Genomic DNA, 23,792 nt, shown 5'->3' on the forward strand with positions numbered 1-23,792 from the left:
TTCTCTCTCTGTCTCTCTGTCTCTGTCTCTGTCTCTCTCTCTCTCTCACACACACACACACACACACACACACACACACTTGTATTGATGTATGAGTGCCTGCAGAGTTCAGAAGAGGGTTTCAGATCTCCTAGAGCTGAAGTTCTAGGCCATTGGAGCCACCCAACATGGGTTCTGTGAAGCCATTCCAAGCTTACTGACATAGCATTATGTGATCTAAACAGCCATATGCTATTTTATTTTTTAATTAAAAATTTTGATTTTTAAATTGATTCAGGTGTGTACTTGCTGCTGTACATGTATGCTCAAATGCACATTTAGAAATATATTTACACTTTAATGCATTTACTACATCAGGTACTAATTCCCATGACAGGAGATTATGAAAAGGATAGACAGTTGCTAACCATGGAAAACATATTGCCCATTATTAGTAGCTGAAGGGATCAATCATATCATGGCTGATATTACAATAAAGCTTTAATGAGACAGTATCACACATCAGTAAGAATGAGCAGAATTACTTTTAAAAGGAGATATATGTGAAGACAATATACTCATGAGGTTATAAATGGACTTGACTACATTTATATACATTGCTTTTGGGAATGGAAAATATAGCCATACTTGCAAACAAGTTTGTATTTTGTATAATTAAATACACATGTGCCATATCTCATATTAACTGTACTCCTCTTTACTTAATCACAGAGAGATGAAACCAATATCCAAGCCGAAAATGGTTCCTAAATGTTCACGATTGCTCAGCTCAGATATGTTGGACCAAGTCAATGAACAAACAAACTCTGTTGCATCTAATGTTGCATGTTGGTGTTCAGTAGTCAAACAGGGACAAGGTCTTGGTATGTGACAAAAGCTTAGATAATTTGTAAGGGAATGGCACAAAATTAAGAAATTAAAGTCACTCACCCAAAGCTTATAAGGTCATTTATATATTATTATAATATTATTAAAATAAGTAAAGTCTAATGGAAGAGTAAGCTAGTAATCTTTAGGGGCTACAGATGCAGGGAGAAAACACAAGGTACCTATGGTCATAAAACTCAACATGGAGCCTTGGAAAGTGGTTCAGTGATGAAAGGGCAAGCATGAGGGCAGGAGTTCAGCCACATAAGCAGGGTGGTGGTTTATAGACTAGTAGAACCAGGGGAATCGGACTCTTTAGGGTGTGAAAAACTGTACCTCAGTATAAAAGTCGGAGAATAATCAAGACAGACTTCCTGTGTCAAAGTTATTTCCTGAAGTGCCACATTTATTTGCCATTTTGGAAACGAGTAAAACTCAAAGAAAAAACAACTTAGTTGTTTCCAAGACTCAGGGATTCAGAGAAAAGAGCTACAGTACCCATAGTTACAGAAGTCCAGCATAGCATGATAAACCCAAGAGAACAATAACCTGGAGGTAACCAAGAGTTTTCTAATTTGACTTTGGACCTTCTCAAAAATAGGGAAATTATGAGTCATGGATTTTAGAAGAGAACACACACTACAACTTTACTAAACCAGCATAACCCCTAACAACATTCTAATTGTTTGTTGTTATACCCACACATAAGTATAGTCTTCACCCTTCATCAAGTAAATGCATCTTTGCAACAGTCAGAGACCGTTTCAGAAAACCACAAGGAATCAAAATGCAAAGTGGTGAAACCAGTTCCAATAGACACTTCTATGAAATACTTCTGCACCTAAGGCTTAGGGAACAATGTTCCATGGGGAGCAGAAGGATTGGGGAATTTGCTGTAAGACTGTGTCTTCTGGTAATGTCAGAAGTTACAACTATAAAGTCTTTCTAACATGGCTGCCCTAATGTTAGATGAACAAGAATAGTAGATATGCAAAAAAAGGAAAGGAGAACAAAACACCACCACCACCAACAACAAAACCAGAAAACATGCAAACAAACAGCAACAACAAAAAGGTCCCAAACTCACACAAAGCACTGTGGGAAATTACAAAATAGTTCTACTTCTTTCTTGTTTGTTTGATTTTCAGTTTGAAAATTGTGTCTGAAAAATGCTTTGATCACTCTTTCCCCATTCCAGTTTCCTTTTCTGTTGCTGTGCAAAAACACTCTGACCAAAACCAACATAAGGGGAAAAATTCCCATTATATCAGCTTCCAGGTCACAGTCCATACTAAAAAGAAGTCAAAGCTGGACCTCAAACAGAAACTTGAAGCAGTGACAATGGGAGATTCTTCTTACTGGCTTGCTGATAGGCTCACACTTAGCTGGCTATCATATGTAGCATAGAACCCATTAGCCCCAGGGAACAGTAGGCTTGGACCTCCTAGATGAATTATCAATCAAGACAGTCCTCCATGGTTATGCTTATAGGGAGTTCTGAACTAGACAAAACTGAAACTGAGACTCTCATCTCAAGTGAGTTTTAGGCATGTCAAGTTGACAGTTAAAGTTAACCAGGGCATGCCAATATATTATCATCATCATCATTCATACAGATGAATCTTAGTAATGGCTTTAGTAAGTATAAATTTTATATATTTTTTCTAGACATTGTGGATAACCACTTGTATGCTAATAATAATTTATTCTTCATACATTGTCGTAGAAATTCTGTGAATTTATTTTTGTTTAGTGTCTGAGACATCCACCTATGAAAATAGCTTTAAAACCTAATGGATAGAAAATCAGAATATGCATAAAAGGATCATAACTCATAAGCATACTGTAGACAGAGACCAGGGGATGATAAGGACTCACTGTCTTCTAGGTTTTGATTTTCTTTTACGACTAATTTTGATAATGGTGTCAGTATACACTGTCATTGTTGTTCTTGAGACGGTTGTTATGTCTACCCAGATGACCTCAGATTGCAATCCTCCAGCCTCAGCTTGCCAAATGCTTCCATCACAGTTATATGTCACCTGTTCCTGGCTTGATACCTACTTTAAAGACTCTTTTTTCTCAAAGCTAAAGAGAGGGAGAGAGAGAGAGAGAGAGAGAGAGAGAGAGAGAGAGAGAGAGAGAGAGAGAGAGAGAGAGAGAGAGAGATTGAAATTATAAATATAGGTTATTTAATTCTCTGGGTTTCTCTTTCCTTAACAAAAACATCAAGAAACAACATGAAAACGTGCAAAAACATTTTTAATTGAAAACTGTTTATGATACATTCTGATATCTCTCCTTTCACAGCTCCTCCCTCATCTCCACCAATCCAAAGCCATCCCTTTATTTCTCTCTTTAGAAAACAAGCAGGCAAAACCCAAAACCAAACAAAGCAAAACCTAAAACAACCAAACAACAAAAACTCCACAACATATACAGAAACCCTACAAAACACTAAATCAGTCACCATAATACACATGCAAAACACTAATAAAATAGAAAATGCTGCTTAAAAGCCATAGGAGACAAAAATCTATAAAAAAGAAAAAAAACAACATTGAATTCATTTTGTTTTATTCATCGGCTGCTAGACTTGGAGCCCATGCTGAAGTGTGGTTACCATGCCCATGTGATGGTACATTGAAGAAAAGTAGGTTTTCCTTTGCAAGTGAGTTGTCTCAAATATATAATCAATAGTTAATACTGAGTAAAATAATCTAAGCTATAATAGTACACAAGTATTTGAGTAATATTGACCATTGGATAGTTTTTCAAAATAAAGTGAATTCTGTTATTTGTACCTGCTTGTGTGAATGTGTGTGTTACAATGTATATATGAAATGCAGAGGATCACTTATGGGAGTTGGTTCTCACCTTTTATGACATGGGTTCTGAGGATTGAACTCAGGTGGCCAGACATGGCAGCCAGTACCACCTTAATCCCCTGAGCTATCTTGTTACCAATTCTGTGGTCTTCAGATACAGAGGGGTAGATCTTCCTAAAGAAATTGATTCCGCAGTCTTCACCTTCTTATTAAGAATTTATTTCCCCAAAGTAGCAACATTCCTAGATACTCTAACCAGTTTTCATGGTCACAGTGTCATTGAGAAGGGATTTCAAGTTGATTGAAATGTTCACAGGGTTTATTATGGATACATCTCATGTGTTCAGTAGCTGACTTCCCTTTCATTTCCCAATTCCTCACAAAGATCTCTTTTGATCCAGATTTTTAATTCATTTCTACTTGTCAAGGGGGCATATCAGATTTCATTTCAAACCCATGTCATCCATTGAGGTGTGACACTTGACACTGCAAATACAACTTTCCACATAGTAAGCTTGATATAGCCATAAATCTGCACTCCAAACTCTCATTGACTTCAATAGGACTTGGAGAATGATTGCAGATCAAGCATTTTGATATGATGTAATTTTTTTCAGTAGCTTTCTCCATAAGTAGCAGCATGCAGTGAATGGCAAATTATCTGTCTGGCACACATGCAACAGTCAGTATTCCTGTCCCTCTCAAAACACTTTCCATTCATACATAGTACTCACTGTGACAGAGAACCCAGGAAAACTTTGAAGACAATCTCTGTGACCTTACACAGTTTATTAGCATAGCAAACTTAGAGGGACTTTCTTAAATCCCAGTCTTACTTACAGAGTCACTCCTTGCTGTTAACAAATCAGTTATCAGTTGGGCTACTACTGACTTTCCACACATGCAAACCACACTATCTTTTCCTTTACTTTAAAATCAGCTTTTGTTTCCAAATGAAGATATATCTTACTAGGTGATCATACTACAAGATTCCACCGTAAATCATGAAGAACATCACGTGCAAGTATATCTTTTAAGTTACAGCTCCTGTCTTCTGCTACTTAAAATCTCAAAGACAATAAGCACTTTTATCCAATCATCCAGAGTCAAAAAGAATTCAAAGAATGGGAAGTCTTTGAAATACACAGGCTTTTGGATATCAAATTACCTTTGAAACCCCCCACCCAGAAGTATCTCTAACAAAATCCATTTGAAATACTGCTTCAATATTCTAAAAAATCAATAATTTAAAACTACAGGTTGAACATCTTTACTGCTTCCACGGCAGACTGTCATTTCTCGAAATGAAAATGCTAATGGCAGTAAGCCCAGAAGATGCATGAATGGAACCTTGGATTGGCTAGACTGGCTGCTTTGATCTCTTCATCCCTCACTCATCTGCGACAAAATGTCTTTTAAAATCAACAACTTGACTTTTGGTATTCCTAAATAGTGAACTTCTGTGTTGTACACTGCATCCTTCTATATAGATTATGATGTACTGAGACTCTATAGTAAATATGGATACAGAGATGTAATATTGAGTAGGCTATGTTATTTTGGCACAATCTGTAACATTGGGACACCTTTAAAATATTAACCTGGAGAACTAGTTTGAGGCCGATCCCTCAGTGTTAATGGTTTTCATATTCCTAGCTCTGTATTAAAGTACATGCAGTGATGGAAGCCATGAAAATTCAGAACTCTGGGGACTTTAATTTAGAACAAAAAATATTGATTCTGAAATGTATTTGTACTATTTAAAGATTTGTGTCAGCTTAGAACCTCTTTATAAAGATCCCCTCTTTAATACCTCACCACCCAACACACCACCTTCCCTCTAGTAAATAGTTAATTTCAAGGAAGGATCATTTTGTCAAAGATTTAGGAACTGGGATTCATGGAGCACAAAAGAAGGGCCAGGAGATTAAGGACAACAAAGGGGTCTGGAGAAATTGCTCAGCAGATAAGAATGGCTGCTGCTTAGTCAAGGCAAAAGACTTCGGATCCCAGCACCCAAAGGAAAAGCCAGGGGCCCACATACCAATGTAAGCCCTGTTGTGAGGGAGGTAGAGGAAGGGAGATGTCTGGGGCTTGCTGACTTGCAGTCATGCTGAGAAAATAGGAACTCTAGATAGAAAGGTCCTGTCTCAAAGTAGTTGGCAGAGTTAAAATAAAAGAAGAAACCCATCCAACAGCCTCTTCTGGCTTCATGGTCCAAGCACACCTGTGTGTACTAAGACACACACTCCTACAGAGAGAGAAAGTTGGTTACACAAAATGAGATATTCATATGTAAGCTAAAAGTAAATCTTTTACATGAAGTGTCATTTGTTTCCTAAAACCCTTCATCAATCTAAATTCAGGCTTCAGCAAATCAAACTCTACCTGCTCCAAAATGCTGCAACAATTTTTTTATATCATATCATAAATCACATCACATTGGTCTTTGAAGAATAAAAATACCTACTAGGAGATAGAACAAGACAGATCAGCATTCCCAAGCCCTACTCTGAAGCATCTAGTAGGAGACATGCAGAATGAGAACTTGAAAATCACGAAGCCTCACTTTATCCACTCAGTGGATAAAACATCTACCAAGATATCATGCTATGGGCATACTTTTTTAATATTTCAGCATGCCTCACATGGAATGTGTGAACAATAAATACTCATGCAAGTGAATTAAGTCTCCAAGAGGAAGACACTCTAGAGAACTCTCTGGATTCCAGGACCATAGAGCCTAAATAAGTTCTTGGGGCAGGAAACCCCAGTCTATTATCTAGGACTGTGTAGGTATAGTCAGGTGTGGTGGCTTTAGTAGAGATGGGTCTTCTAGTTCGTGTGTGAGATGTAGCCTGTGTATAGAAGAATCAAAGACACAAGTTCAACTGGAGGCATACATTTTAAAACAATAATTTAAATGTCATGTGCACAGCTTTTTTTCTACATGTATGTCTTTAACAACATGCATGCAGTGCACAAGAGTACACTAGATCTCCAATAACTAAAATTACAGACAGTTGTGAACTGCTGTGTGGATGTTTAGAACTTAACCCAGAGCCTCTGGAAGAGTAGCCAGTATTCTTAACTCCTGACCTATCTCTCTAGTTCTGTTGAGCTATGACTGATGTTCATTATGGGGCCATTAACAGTTTAGTAGGTTTTAGGCCTCTTTTATTGAGTCTATTTGTATGAAGACACAGGGATAAAATTGAACTGAGGGGACATGAAGCTAAATGCATAAAAGAATATGCAAAGAAATATGACCGGTCTCCAGTGGTTATGCAGGAGATAGACATGTCCAAATACATATTTATGGGAATATTTGGTTGAAAATAAGTACATCTGTTCTGTTGGATGCACTGAGAAATCGTGTGTGTGTGTGTGTGTGTGTGTGTGTGTGTGTGTGTGTGTGTGTGTACATGTGTACAAAACCCTGGGAAATACTACAGACTAGGTAAATCTTTCACTACAGGGTCACACACATAATTAGACTTTTACTTTGGAGATCCATCGAATCTTTTAAGTGAAGACAAATAAGTGTGTAAGAAATGAGAGACAATGTGGAGCTGGAAGATGCATATCAGTGTGCCTTTCTAAATATGGGAAGGGGTTCTGCAGAAGTGGCCAGTTTCCAGTTGAGACAGCAGAATCCAGAGAGGGAGAGGGAAGGGAACAAAGAGTTGGAGGTAATTAGAAATGTTTTCCTCATTTTCTCTGACTTCCTCTTGCCTTCATTGAAAATTAAAAGTCAAAATGTAAATATAGACTTAAAAGGATGACTAATGGTGTTTTGGTAGTTTATTCACACATGAACTCTGAGTTATAATAAATGTCCCTTTCTGAGCAACATCAAAGTGATTTGTTCCATTGTTGATTTTCATTATTATTGATTATATTACTATTGCATTTGCATTTGTATGTGTGAGACAGTTGCTTAACAATTTGTCACAACACGTCTTCTCGGTGGGAGGATGACATACACCATTATCATTATTATGAAAATTCTCTCTTACAACTGGTAGCATGATAAATGGTTTACAGATCAACATAGCAAAACTCAAAGCTATTTAAATCAAGTTAATTAATCGTATTGATTTAACACCCTGCTCTGTTCTTTAACTTTTCCCGTTTACCTGTTATTTTTAGATCTAATTTTAGAATAACTAAATTTAGTTTCCATTTGAGAACTCTACATGAGTGTCCATATCTCATTGGAAAGTTATTAACATTTCCAGTTCAATTTTAATAACTGTAGTTCCTCTATTAGGGTGACCTTTTCTTTCCAAATATTTGACACAATTATAGTTGTGGGATAAAAATATCTATTGACAGTTTCCTTTTGATATTGAAAAGTCCCACATTAGTGAGTAACTGCATAGGACATAATCTTCTGTTTTCTTTTCTCATTGTATGTTCCCTTCCGTTGCCACCACAAACAGCAGCCACATAAAAGAAAAGAGTCATTAAGCTTCTTCACAGAGCAAATACCCAATACTGCCAACATCGCCAACTTTGTATATTTTCCAAAGGGTCATTTTACACTCTCTGTGACTGCAAAGGGATTTCACCTCTCTATCCCTCAGCACTCAGAGTATTCCATCTCAGACCAAAACAGGTAGCTATTGGGTCTTCCTATTCTATTATTCTAGTTGAGACAAAGACTCAATAATACAAAGAGAAGCAATTTCATATTCAAAATGAGGTTATACTAAAACTGATGGTCAGTAAGACAGATGAAGTCTCCGAAACAGAAATTGTAGTAGGAATGTAAATTAGTATTGATGCTATGGGAAAAGGTGAAACCATTTTCAAGATATTGGAATAGAGTATTTCACTCAGCTTTTCCATTCCAGTGTGTGTGTGTGTGTGTGTGTGTATGTGTATATGTGTATACTCAAAATCTTATAAAGAACAAAAATATATATTAATGGATGTTTGAAATGATTTATGATAAATATACTGAGGACATAATAGACATGACAAACAAGCAGGTAGCTAAAATGTGGTATATCTACAAGAAGGTCAATCTCTTAAAACATATGCCAGTAGCTTAAAAGAAACAAGACACAAACGTCATCCACCATTTAGTTTTAGTTAAAGGTCATAAAGGTTATAGAGTTATAAAATATATTACTGGTATTCGTAGGTAAAGTGCTGAAGGACTCACAAGTGACTGTTAAGGAATTTGAAGCTCATTTTCGGGGATGGTAGAAATATAAAATTCATTAAATAATGATACGTATATATTGGTGACTATAGCATGCCTATGGATAGTAACAACCCCTACATTTACTATACTTTTTCTATACAAACATTTCTATGATAAAGTTGAATTTATAAATAGGACATAATGGCCTAACAACTAAAATTAACACCAGAACAATTCTAACATTATGCTATGATAAATGCTATCATTGGTCTCCATTCTTTGTCAAAATATATTCTTTTAATTTCCTTCAGCTTCTTGTAATGATGATGTGAGCTACTGGGTTGTTCAGATGATTAAATCAAGTAATACAAATTGTTTATACATTGTGGCAGAGGGTTAGTCTGATCTGATAAGATCCCTGGCAAGTAGGTAACATAGAAGCAGTGCACACTGTGTTGGATACATTCATATGTGGAAACAAGGGATAGGACAGAATGGCACCATTCATCGTGACACCTAGAACATTGCACACTTAACATTTTTACCTTTCCATTTAATATTTTTCAGCTATGATTGAACATGGATAACTGAAATCCTGGCTAACAGAACTGTAGGTGAGGAAGGACCAGGGCATCATGAAAATGCAGTAGAAATCATGAAAATATTAAGAGTCAGTCTTATCATATGTAAAAATTACAAAAACAAGAAACCCAGATGAAGTTGATGGCTAAGGTTGGTAAATATTCTGTCTTAAATTCAGTTTTTCATATTACAGGGACAACACTTTCCAAATGATATTAAAATAATCTGTGATTTTACACCACCCTCATCTACCCACCACTAGTAACAAAAACATGCTCTGCTTATTCTTTAAAATATATCTAAATGTGGATATACAGACACATGTAAAATAAGAAGTAAAGTATCACAAAGATTTTAATGGATGACTACTTAAACAAGATATACAAAATTTATTCAAAGAATGACTAAGTATTGAAGAAAACATGGAACTTTTTATTTCGTATAAAATAAGGCTTAAATCTACTACAATAGGGAAATTTTGCTCAACATTTAGACCTTTAAAGAAGTGGATTGGCAGGATTAATATAGTAAAAATGGCCACCTTGCCAAAAGCAATATACAGATTGAATGCAATTCCCATCAAAATCCCAACTCAGTTATTTATAGAGTTAGAAAGAGCAATTCTCAAATTCATCTGGAATAACAAAAAACTCAGGATAGCTAAAACTATTCTCAACAGTAAAAAAAACTTCTGGGGGAATCGGTATACCAAACCTCAAACATTACTACAGAGCAATAGTGATAAAAACTACATGGTATTGGTACAATGTCAGGCAGGTGGATTAATGGAATAGGATTGAAGACCCAGAAATGAACCCACACACCTATGGTCACTTGATCTTCAGCAAAAGAGCTGAAAGCATCCAGTGGAAAAAAGATAGACTTTTCAACAAATGGTGCTGATTCAAATGAATGCAAATCGATCCATTCTTATCTCCTTGAACTAAGTTCAACTCCAAGTGGATCAAGGACCTCCACATAAAACCAGACACACTGAAACTACTAGAAAAGAAACTGGGGAAGACCCATGAGGACATGGTCACAGGGGAAATGTTCCTGAACAGAACACCAATAGCTTATGCTCTAAGATTAAGAATTGACAAATGGGACCTCATAAAATTGCAAAGGTTCTGTAAGGCAAAGGATGCTGCCAAAAGGACAAAACAGCAACCAACAAATTGGGAAAAGATCTTCACCAACCCTACATCCAACAGAGGGCTAATATCCAATATATACAAAGAACTCAAGAATGTAGACTCCACAGAGCCAAATAACCCCATTAAAAAAATGGGATAAAGAGCTAAACAAAGAATTTCCACCTGAAGAATTTCGAATGGCTGAGAAGCACCTAAAGAAATGTTCAACATCATTAGTCATTAGGAAAATGCAAATCAAAACAACCCTGATATTTCCCTTCACACCAGTCAGACTACTCAATTCCTTCTACAAAGCCACAATTACGCTGATACCAAAACCACACAAAGATCCAACAAAGAAAGAGAACTTCAGACCAATTTCCCTTATGAACATCGATGCAAAAATAATCAATAATATTCTTGCCAATCGAATCCAAGAACACATTAAAACAATCATCTACCACGACCAAGTAGGCTTTATCCCAGGGATGCAGGGTTGGTTCAATATACGGAAATCCATGAATGCAATCCACTACATAAACAAACTCAAAGAAAAAAACCACATGGTCATTTCCTTGGATGCTAAAAAAGCATTTGACAAAATTCAGCATCCTTTCATGCTTAAAGTCTTGGAAAGAACAGGAATTCAAGGCCCATACCTAAACATAGTAAAAGCAATATACAGCAAACCGGTAGCCAGCATCAAACTAAATGGAGAGAAACTTGAAGCAATCCCACTAAAATCAGGGACTAGACAGGGCTGCCCCCTTTCTCCTTATCTTTTCAATATTGTACTTGAGGTACTAGCTCGGGCAATTCGACAACATAAGAAGGTCAAAGGGATACAAATTGGAAAGGAAGAAGTGTCAAACTATCATTATTTGCAGATGACATGATAGTCTACCTAAGTGACCCAAAAAACTCCACTAGAGAACTCCTACAGCTGATAAACAACTTCAGCAAAGTGGCAGGTTATAAAATCAACTCAAGCAAATCAGTGGCCTTCCTATACTCAAAGGATAAGCAGGCTGAGAAAGAAATTAGGGAAATGACCCTCTTCACAATAGCCACAAACAGTATAAAGTACCTTGGGGTGACTCTTACCAAACATGTGAAAGATCTGTAAGACAAGAGCTTCAAGACTCTGAAAAAGGAAATGGAAGAAGACCTCAAAAAATGGGAAAACCTCCCATGCTCATGGATCGGCAGGATTAATATAGTTAAAATGGCCATTTTGCCAAAAGCAATATACAGATTCAATGCAATAGCCATCAAAATCCCAACTCAATTCTTCACAGAGTTAGAAAGAGCAATTCTCAAATTCATCTGGAATAACAAAAAAACCCAGGATAGCTAAAACTATTCTCAGCAACAAAAGAAATTCTGAGAGAATCAGTATCCCTGACCTCAAGCAATACTACAGAGCAATAGTGTTAAAAACTGCATGATATTGGTACAGTGACAGGCAGGCAGATCAATGGAACAGGATTGAAGATCCAGAAATGAACCCACACCCCTATGGCCACTTGATCCTCGACAAAGGAGCTGAAAACATCCAATGGAAAAAAAGATAGCCTTTTCAACAAATGGTGCTGGTTCAACTGGAAGTCAGCATGCAGAAGAATGCGAATCGATCCATCCTTATCTCCTTGTACTAAGCTCAAATCCAAATGGATCAAGGACCTCCACATAAAGCCAGACACTCTGAAGCTAATAGAAAAGAAACTGGGGAAGACCCTTGAGGACATCGGTACAGGGGGAGAGTTTCTGAACAGAACACCAATAGCGTATGCTCTAAGATCAAAAATTGACAAATGGGACCTCATAAAATTACAAAGTTGCTGTAAGGCAAAGGACACCATCAAAAGGACAAATCGGCAACCAACAAATTGGAAAAAGATCTTCACCAATCCTACATCAGATAGAGGGCTAATATCCAATATATATATATATAAAGAACTTAAGAAGTTAGACTCCAGAAAACCAAACAACCCTATTAAAAACTGGAGTACAGTGTTAAATAAAGAATTCTCAGCTGAAGAACTTTGGATGGCGGAGAAGCATCTTAAAAAATGCTCAACTTCATTAGTCATTAGGGAAATGCAAATCAAAACAACCCTGAGATTTCACCTTACACCAGTCAGAATGACTAAGATTAAAAATTCAGGAGACAGCAGGTGTTGGTGAGGATGTGGAGAAAGAGGAACACTCCTCCACTGCTGGTGGGATTGCAAATTGGTACAACCACACTGGAAATCAGTCTGGCAGTTCCTCCGAAAACTGGGCACCTCACTTCCAGAAGATCCTGCTATACCACTCCTGGGCATATACCCAGAGGATTCCCCAGCATGTAATAAGGATACATGCTCCACTATGTTCATAGCAGCCCTATTTATAATTGCCAGAAGCTGGAAAGAACCCAGGTATCCCTCAACAGAAGAGTGGATGCAAAAAATGTGGTATATCTACACAATGGAGTACTATTCAACCATTAGAAACAATGAATTCATGAAATTCTTAGGCAAATGGATGGAGCTGGAGAACACCATACTAAGTGAGGTAACCCCGACTCAAAAGATGAATCATGGTATGCACTCACTAATAAGTGGATATTAACCTAGGAAACTGGAATACCCAAAACATAATCCACACATCAAACGAGGCACAAGAAGAAAGGAGGAGTGGCCCCTTGTTCTGGAAAGACTCAGTGAAGCAGTATAGGGCAAAACCAGAACGGGTAAGTGGGAAGGGGTGGGTGGGAGGACAGGGGGAGAGAAGGGGGCTTATGGGACTTTTGGGGAGTGGGGGGCTAGAAAAGGGGAAATCATTTGAAATGTAAATAAAAATATATTGAATAAAAAAATTTAAAAAAATGAAAAAAAGAGAAAAAAATAAAAAATAAAAACTCAGGAGACAGCATGTGTTGGCTAATGTGGAGAAAGAGGAACACTCTTCCACTCAGAAAACTGGGCATGACACTTCTGGAGGACCCATTTATACCACTCCTGGGCATATACCCAGAGGATTCCCAGGCATGCAATAAGGACACATGCTCCACTATGTTCATAGCAGCCTTATTTATAATAGCCAGAAGCTGGAAAGAACCCAGATGTCCCTCAATGAACGAATGGATACAGAAAATGTGGTCTATTTACACAATGGAATACTACTCAGCAATTAAAAACAATGAATTCATGAAATTTTTAGGCAAATGGTTGGAACTGGAAAATATCATCCTAAGTGAGGTAACCCAATCACAAAAGAATACACATGGAATGCAGTCACTGATAAGTGGATATTAATAAGCCCAGAAGCTCTGAATACTCAAGACACAATTAACATATCAAATGATTCCCAACAAGAAGGAAGGAGAGGTCCCTGATCCTGGAAAGGCTTGATCCAGCATTGTACGGGAGTACCAGGACAGAAAAATGGGAGGGTGGTAATTGGGAATGGGTGGAGGGAAGAGGGCTTTTGGAACTTATGGGGAAGGGGGAACCAGGAAAGGGGAAAGCATTTGGAATGTAAACAAAGAATATAGAAAATAAAATAAAAAACTTTAAATGCTAGATTTTCTTGATATTTTTTCATACATTTATTACTTATAACAAATAACAATTTTAAATTATTTCTAGAGGAATACATAGATCAACACAGACTGCTGGATTTTGGTACTGATCTCTATCTCCCACAGAAGACATATCTTTAAATAAGCAATTTCATTGCTTACCTTTGTAATCTTTGGTAAATTCACTTTTCTGCTCTCTTGAATATTTCTTTATATAACAAGATAAGATTTGGAAACCTGAGACTCCAAATGGGATGGTTATGATTTTATGTATTTTGATTGTATGTATTTTGACATCATATTTAATTTTACATGTATTTTATATTCATAATTAATATGATACAATTATGCCTTAAAGATTAAAAATGCCTTATTTATTTTAAATGGTAAATATTTTCAGTCTTCAAGTATATGTGTGCAAGATTATGATAACTCAAAACATCTTAAGTAGTTTGCAATGTGGTCCAAACAATAAATGGTACAGAGTTTCACCTTCTTCTTGAAACATCATGGAAAGAAAAGCCTGCATAGGCATCAGTTGCAGCCAGATATAATCATATTTGAGGATACCAGAAGAAATTCTGAAACCGTAATTTAATGTAGGGCTTCTTATTTTGCTGAAATTCAGCTTTTACAGCATATTTTTTTCCTTATGTTTCACCTATATGAAAGTGAAAAGTTCAGTTCAAGAGTTTTCCTGTCCGTGTGACTCTGCTTCAATTGTAGTCTGATGTTCAATTCAAAACCGAAGTCAGAAATCTGCAAGCCATGGTGTGGCTTGGATGACAAATGATAAGGAAACAGTCAGTCATGCTCAAGTTTGGTCCTTAGAGGCCATTTGTGTGGACAGAGCTCCAACTATGTGAAAAGACTGAACTCAGCAAAGTCCTGTACTTCTCCCGAGGGTCAATTTTCACATGTGCCTTTTAACAACAAATGACTGATATAAATGAAAAGCCAAGCTTCCTCGACCACCAAGAACAATAAATTCAATAGTAATTTCCAAATCTTTGAGTTTTGAAACACTCAGTTTATTCAGATATTTTACCTGATTTCACTCATGCCCATGCAGAAAAGAAGTTCCACTTAATTAGGCACTGAAATACTGCATTATTATATATTATTGAATGATAAATGAAAGCCAGTTGCATGGTAAATGTATAAAAATTCTAAAATTAAAGTTCCCTCACTGTATATTTGTATTTGTTTAAAATAGTATCCAAATATTTCTATATTACGGCTAAGACCTTTAAAGTACACAGTGACAGAGTAAATTAATAAAAACTCAAAATATCTTATTCAACCTGCCTTATAACCAGTTGTAGTTGTTTTCTACATATGTTCCTAAAAGAGACATTTCCCCATATCTATTATCCTCATATTTTTCTTTTAATATGGGTATCAAATAACATATTTAAGATGTGTAACTGTGCCGCACATATGTGAACATTACTGTAACATGAGTAGGTGCTTTAGAAGAGGCCATAAGGCAGTTTAAGGATATAGTCAGTCTATCATGATGCTCATTGTGAGCCTTCTTTACTCTCACTGTTTTCAGCCTCAGATGCATTTTTTCAAATTGCTCATGATAGAATAGCTGCAGGATGGAAACAAAACCTCCAGTCTAAAAATGAGAACCCTTTTGTTTCTGCCGAATCCGTGTTCCGTCACCCACTGGTGGGGGGCTTTCCAGTCATGTTCTCTGCCAGTCCTTACCAGTTTGCCAATTATACAAGCTGCTTCCCAGACATCAGACGCAAATTCCACAAGACTGCTGTGCAAGCGTACCCTAATTAACCATCAGCTTAATTAGACAATTTACTGTGTAATTAGCAGGCAATTAGTCAACACCTCTCAGATCTTATTGACTGCTGTGACAGCCTTTCTGTCTTTGCACATTCCAACATTCCAATACACAACAGCAACCGTGTTTCTAGCACTCTCAAGCCCTGTACAACATGATTCTGAATGAAGAAGTGGGTAATATCATATAACAAAGGAAAAATCAATATGGAGCCCGTCCAATTATCGAACTGTTTACAAACTTGTCTTTTATTTAATACGCAAACTCCAATAACATAGATACTTTGGTACCTGCTCCAAAAATGGTTGTAGAGCTAACTACCTAAAATGTTCTGGCTCATGTTTTCATGGAAAACACTTTAAATTGAATTTGCTATGGATGAATCTCCATGATTAGCTGTGTCTGGAGTAACTGGAATACTCTGATTTTTGTCGAGGGAATTGTCCTACTTAGGTTTCTATTGCTGTGATGAAACACCATGATGAAAAGCAAGCTGGAAAGGCAAGAGTTAATTTGGATTTCACTTCTACATCATGAAACATCATTGAAAAAAGTTAGGGCAGGAACTAAAACATGCCATGAAACAGGAAGTTGAAGCTGACGCAAAAGTCAGGGAGGTATGCTACTTACTAGCCTGATTGGCCTGCTTTCTTGTAGAACCTAGTACCATAATCAAGGGATAGCAACAGCCACAGTACTTAGGGCTCTCCTCCATTAACCACTATTTAAGAAAATGCCCTGTGCCCATGTGTTTGAGTCTCTTCCACACTCTCTCTACTATTAGATTCAGCATATCTGGTTTTATGTGGAGGTCCTTGATCCACTTGGACTTGATCTTAGTACAAGGACATAAGAATGGATCTATTTGCATTCTTCTGCATGTTGTCTGCCAGCTGAACCAGCTCCAATTCTTGAAAATGCTGTCCTTTTTCTTTTTTTTACTAGATGGTTTTAGCTTCTTGGTGATCAAATGACCATAAGTGTGTGAGTTCATTTCTGGGTCTTCAATTCTATTCCATTTATCAACCTGACTGTCTCTGTACCAATACCTTGCAGCTTTTATCACCATTGCTTTATAGAAAAGCTTGTGGTCAGGGATGGTAATACCACCAGAAAGTCTTTGAATTGTATTGAACCTGTAGATTGCTTTTGGTAATACTGGCCATTTTTACTATATTAATCCTGCCAATCCATGAGCATGGGAGATCTTTCTATCTTCAGAGATCTTCTTTGGTTTCTTTCTCCAGGGACTTGAATTTCTTGTCATACAGATCTTTCAATTGCTTGGTTAAGACATGATGGGATACTTTATATTATTTATGACTATTGTGAAGGCTGTTCTTTTCCTAATTTCTTTCTCAGCCCATTTATCCTTTGAGTAGAAGACTATAATGAAGAATGGCTTTTTAATCTTTTTTCAGACATACAAACAAAGTGCAGTTTTCTTGAACAAATTCAAAGATGTAAGAATTTTTTTCACAGAAAAAAAAAGGTTTTTGTGATCACCATTCATAGTTTAATTTGTTGTGTTATTCATAACTTTTGATGTTTGATAGGCTTTAATAAGTACAAGCCACTCATACCAATTACTTAAATCACCATAGTACTTCACCATATTACTTAAACTTTCTCATTAGCAACAACTTACATTTTTTTATCTGAGTATAAGGCCCTGAAATTGCTAGGCAAGGAAAACCACTGAAAGAAGGCCATACATTGGGGAGAACCTAGAGAAGGCCACCATGCCTGTAGCAGACTGGTTACAAGGTAAATTGGGAAGCTGTATTATCAAATGACATCTATAAGGGTTTTGAAATTTATTTTTAAAGTTATAGGAGACCTTTTGAATGGCTTTTATTAGATATTTGCTTTATGTACATTTCAAATGGTATTGCCTTTCCAAGTTACCACTCTGAAAACCCCCTATCCCATCCCCCCTCCCCTGTGTAACCATCCCCCACCAATTTCCTGACTTGAATTACCCAATTCTGGGGAATGGAGCCTTCATAGGACCTCATTTCATTTCACTGACTTCTGAAATGGTCATCTTCTGCTACATATGAAGCTGGAGCCATGGGTCCCTCATGTGTACTCTTTGGTTGGTGGTTTAGTCCCTGGGAGCTCTGGGGATATGTGTTGGTCCATATTAGTGTTTGTCCTGCAGAGTTGCAACCTCTTCAGCTCCTTGGTTCTTGTCTCTGGCTGCTCCATTGGGAACCCTACGTTCTTTCTATTGGTTGGCTCTGATCCACTTTCCAATAAGGATCAAAGTATCCACACTTTGGCCTTCCTTTATCTTGAGCTATAGATTAAGGCACTCATAAAACTTTTACAAAAATGGTGATTTGTATTTTACGAGTCAATTGTAAATCTTTTATTCAAAAATATTTCTCATACAAGCTCTATGTGTTAGGCTCACTTCATGACACAGTGCCTGTGTCACTTGCCTCACTTTGCACCACCACCATGCAGGTCTCACCTTCTCACATGACAAGAAAGTGAGCAAATACAATCAGATATAGGCTATTGTTATAGTATATTGTTGTATTCTTGCTATTGTTGTTAACCCATCACTATAACTAATTAATAACTTAAACTTTCAAGACACAACACATTAGAGTGGAGTATTTCTTAATGCTCCAGCTATCCTTGGAGGTTTAGAACATATCCTCAACACAGGCAACACAGGAGCTAGCCTACATTTGTGGTGCTAAATAGATCTCAAACCAGAGCATCTTGAAACTAGAGTTATAAACTTATTTTGCATTGTACTGTGCAAATTCTCCTTGCACCTTTACTGTACCTCTGCTCCAGGGCTCAGCCAATGACCTGAACAGTGTAGAGATACTTAGTGAGCTGAACTAGGAAACACGTGGCTTTTCCTTATACTATAAGTATTCTTTAGTACTTTTCTCCAACCTCCACCCTTCTCACTCTCATGTCATATATGTATCAGTGAGTCTCTCCAACTCTTCATATTCTTCTCCATGTTTTCTCACAGATATTTTACTTTATAAAGTTCATGCATATTTAAATCTCATCTTACCAATTTTTGTTGTGTCCTAAAAGCTACTTTAATGTTTAAAATGGAATGATACACACAAGTCCCATGAGCAATTCAGCAAGAATGAAATTATGTGAACTGTAAATGATAAAATTTCCTCTACTTTATTGTTACTTTCCAAAGGTTCATGAGCACATGAACATATATAAATATATATGGTTAAAATATACATTTAACTGATATTTTAGGCATATTGTAAAAAGTCACAAAAACAAATTTCCTTGTTGGAGTAACATTCTAGCGGCTGGCAAAATATCTGTTTTGAGAACTAATATGTGCTTTATTTTAATAAAGGTACAATAGCCAAAGACATTGACTTTAAGGAATGAGTTCTTTTGAGTATGCTGACGGAGAATTTGCACCCCACTGCCATTCAAAGTCCAAAGAGATGACTTAAAAGAAACTCTTTAGAACACTGCATTCCCCCCTTCCCCATGGGGCACAGCTGCACACACAAGCATTTTGTGATCTACATACCTAAAAGATAAGGACTTTTGGTAAGTGATGAGCTAAAAGAGATGCATCTGTCACAACCAACCTGCATTCTTGGATTTTAAGACTCCCCACAGATCATTTAAGAGACCCATATAAAATAATGCAGTGTGAGGTTGTCTTAACTTTACCAAGAATGAAATAGCAAACAATTCTCACCAGAGTTCAAGTATTCAACAAGAGCTTATCATCCTGAATGAGGTAACCCAATCACAAAAGAACACGTATGGTATGCACTCACTGATAAGTGGATATTAGTCCAGAAGCTCGGAATACCCAACATACAATTCACAGACCACATGAAGCTCAAGAAGGAAGACCAAAGTGTGCTTATTTCCATCCTTCTTAGAAGGAGAGGACCCATGGGAGGAGATACAGAGATAAAGTGTAGAGTGGAGACTGAAGGAAAGGGCATCCAGAGACTGCCCCTTCTGGGGATCCATCCCATATACAGTTACCAAACCCAGACACTATTGTAGATGCCAACAAGTGCTTGCTGACAGGAGCCTGATATAGCTGTCTCCTGAGAGGATCTGACAGTGCCTAACAAATATAGAAGTAGATGTTCACAGCCAACCAATGGACTGTGATCAGGGTTCCTAATGAAGGAGCTATAGAAAGGACCCAAGGAGTGGAAGGGGTTTGCAGCTCCACAGAAGGAAGAACAACACGAGCCAACCAGTACCCCCAGAGCTTCCAGGGACTTAACCACCAACCAAAGAGTACACATGGCTCCAGCTGCATATGTAGCAGAGAATGGACTTGTTGGACATCAATGAGAAGAGAGGCCCTTGGTTCTGTAAAGGAACAATGCCCCAGTGTAGGGGAATACCAGGACAGGGAAGCCGGAGTGGGTGGGTTAGTGAGCAGGGGCAGGGGGAATGGGATAGGGGGTTTTTGGAGGGGAAATGGAGAAAGAGGATAATATTTGAAATGTAAATAAAGAAAATATCTAATAAAAATAAATAAATTTTAAAAAGAAAGTAAAATATAAGTATGTAGAGAGTGATCTATGACCAAGTGTTCCAAGGAGCCATATAGGGAATTCCTAAGTATTGGGAAGAATTTTTGTAGCTATGTGAGATGAGTTGATCAGGACTTGGGAGATGGCACCATGGGTTAAGCTCTATTAAGAAACCAAAAGGACCTGAGTTCAGATCTCCAGACCTGTGTCAAGATGGACACAGTGATATATATTTGTATTCTTAGCACTCTGACTGTGGGATAGGAGGCAAAAAAGAAAAAAAAAAGAAAAGAAAAGAAAAGAAAAAAGAAATCACTGTAAGCTTCTTGGACAGCTACTTAGCCATATACAGAGTAAAATCAATAGCTCTTTTCTCAAAGTGCAAGGTGAAGACAGATATTTGAGATGGTTCTTTGACCTCTACATGCATGCCAATCAATGCATACTTATATATACACAATCACATATGAACATATACATATGCATAGTTGGAAGCTCGCTCTCTCTCTGTCTCTCTGTCTCTTTATCTCTTTATCTCTCTCTCTCTCTTTCTCTCTCTCTCTCTCTCTCTCTCTCGGAATGTGTACGTGTGTGTGTGTGTGTATGTGTGTGTGTGTATGTGTGTGTGTATGAAGACAGCTCTTATTTACTTGTAATAATCCCCAGTGTAATATTCACAATATTCACAACCCATGTGTGACATTCCAAGGTGAAGCCATCTTGACTGGCTCACAGAAACAGGCAGTTGGCAGGTTCTTGCAGACTCCTTCTATTATAAGGCCTGTAAGTCACAGAAAATTAAACCAAACTATTAACAAAATAATTTTATCTCAATTTGACTTAGTTGGAAAACTGTGGTAGTTCAGAAAAAAAATGAAGAGAATGGCAACTAAAAGTTAATGTAGTCACACAGGACCCAGACTGACTGCACTAGAAGAGCAGGCACTGTCTTCTGAATGAAGGATGCTAAAACTAAGGCACAGATGACACAAACCCAAATCTTGGAATTAAATTGGTTTTATCAGAAAGGAGTTTGCATGAGAAGTAAAAGTCGTTTTTAAAATAGTTAAACGAATTATACTACAGTCAACTGTGACTTCCAAATTGCATTATGTAAATCCTCTTTTTAAAACCTCTTCAGTGTCTTTGTTATACACACAATTCCATTTAAATTTCTACACTAACAGACCTTCCTCATCATCTCTACCACGCATATGTCAACAAATGAGAAAAGTGACGCTTCCTAAATATGCCTGGCAGTCTGTTGGCCATGGACATGTCCGTGATACTTTTGCCTACATGAAAGGCACAGCTTAGTAGGCAATATTTTCATGCAAGTATCCCCATGGTCTTTTTAAATATTCAATTATCTTGCACATTTTGGTGTGAATATAGTGAGAGCAATAATTAAAACAATTTTTAGAGGAAAAATTATTTATATACACATACATAAATACAAACAACACACACACACACAGTGCCTAACAAATGTTTCAATGAGAATTAATAAGGTTATATAATCATCAGAAAAAGACCTCAAATGACTGTGACTTGGTCTTCATACACAAAAGTGAGACTATTTAATGATGTGTTTGAGTGAACTTAACTTTTAAAGAGGGTGGATTTGGCAGAAGAAAGGTAAGAAAGTGTTTCATACCCACAAGGTACTGTGCTGAGGCATATAAGCCTATGAGGAGAGCCACAGTAAAGGAACATTGGTTTCAATGAAAGAGGAAAACACAAGTGACAAGATAGCTTAGAGAAGTCACAGGCTTAGAAGAGGTTGATAGTATTGGTCTCTGAACCATCGAGCCTTAGCCTGTGTCAATAACATTTTATTATGCCTTGATATCTTCTTTCAAAACTGCAGATTGAATACAGAACAAACTACAAGTCCTATGGGAAGGTGTGTATAGAGAGAAGTACAATTCTGTAAAAACTCAAATCTTACAACAAAACACCCATGTAGTAATGCAGGGTGAAAATTTGAAGCAAAGTGGTCATAATCGCATATTTAAAATTTCTAATGAAGGATAAAGAACCTCTCTCCATAGTACTTATAGAGCCTTGTTTAAAAAAAGAAAAAGGAAAAGAAACTCAATCAATACAAAAGGAAAGAATGTATTGCAGAATCCAGTCCATGTTTGGTTTAACCAGGCTGCATCTTCTGTACGTTCTCAAATGTAGGCATTTTAACTGGCTAATTTTAAAATCCACAAAAGCGGTATGTGAGGCAAAATAAGTTCTTCAAAGGATAGCAGGGAACTTTAAGGAAAGTTCCATTATCCACAATTATGACAATTTTCCATTAACCTTGCCACCAGTTGCTTTCAGAAGAACGAAAGAAACTGAGTAAGAGAGTTTTTTTTCCCCATTACAAAGTAGGTTCACCCACTAGCTAACCCAGATCAAAATTGTACACGTCAATTTACATTATTAAAAAGTCTATTTGAATCTCACCTTATCCACTCTTCCAAAATGATTAACTAATTAACAAGTGTGAAATCACAGCCTGAAATGGAAAAGAGGTGAAGATGTAATTATATTGGAAATTGATTCGTCTGCTTTATAGTCAACTAGCCTAAATATGGAATGAAGTATTTTTTAAAAAACTACATTGGACCCTAGCCAAGAAAAACAAGTGGTCTAACTGCAGATCTTTACCTCCCTTCCTTTTCTCCAAATCCAGTCTCCCAGTCTCATCCTCAGTTCTGTAGCAGACCATTTGCTGTGGCCTCCCTTTCTTCCCTGACCCTAACTCCAGAGGATCACAAAGATCTTCCCTCCAAACTTCCCCAAATACATTCCATTATCCCAGCCACCAACTCCAGCAGGCATTTTGTAGAAATATACAAATTTCTACAATGTGGGTTCTTCCAGCCCATGAAGAAGGCAGCCTAACTCCATATTTTTGCCTCTTCTTCTCTTTTCCAAATCTACTCCTCATTCTCATCCTATAGTAGAGCACCTGCTGCAACTTGCTCCTGCCCTGCCCTGCCCCATCTTCAGTGGATCGCACAGATCTCACGAATTCTCCTCTCAACTCCCTGCCTACAAATTGCTTTATGGGAACCCCCAAATGCAGCAGGCATTCCCTAGGAACCTAAGGACACTCCTTGAAGAAAAGCAGGTAACCTAACTGTTGTAATCTTCATCTTCTCAAAAATCAATTCCCAGCTTTACCACCAATTTAGTTACAGACCAACTGCTGTGCCCCCACCTCTGTGCCCTCATCTCCAGCGAACCATGCAGAACATCTCCTCTAGCCTTCCTCCCCAGCCATAATGATTTACCAGTCACTGATTATAACAGGCACTCCCTAGAAACCTCCC

General features: G+C 37.3%; 1 protein-coding gene across 1 annotated transcript in view; it reads right to left on the minus strand.

The window, feature by feature from the left end:
• Dpyd (dihydropyrimidine dehydrogenase) overlaps window positions 1-23,792 on the minus strand; it is a 900,155-nt gene that overhangs the window by 409,472 nt on the left and 466,891 nt on the right. The window lies entirely within an intron of this gene.

The sequence above is a fragment of the Apodemus sylvaticus genome, chromosome 4, assembly GCF_947179515.1.
Source record: "Apodemus sylvaticus chromosome 4, mApoSyl1.1, whole genome shotgun sequence".
NCBI lineage: Eukaryota > Metazoa > Chordata > Mammalia > Rodentia > Muridae > Apodemus > Apodemus sylvaticus.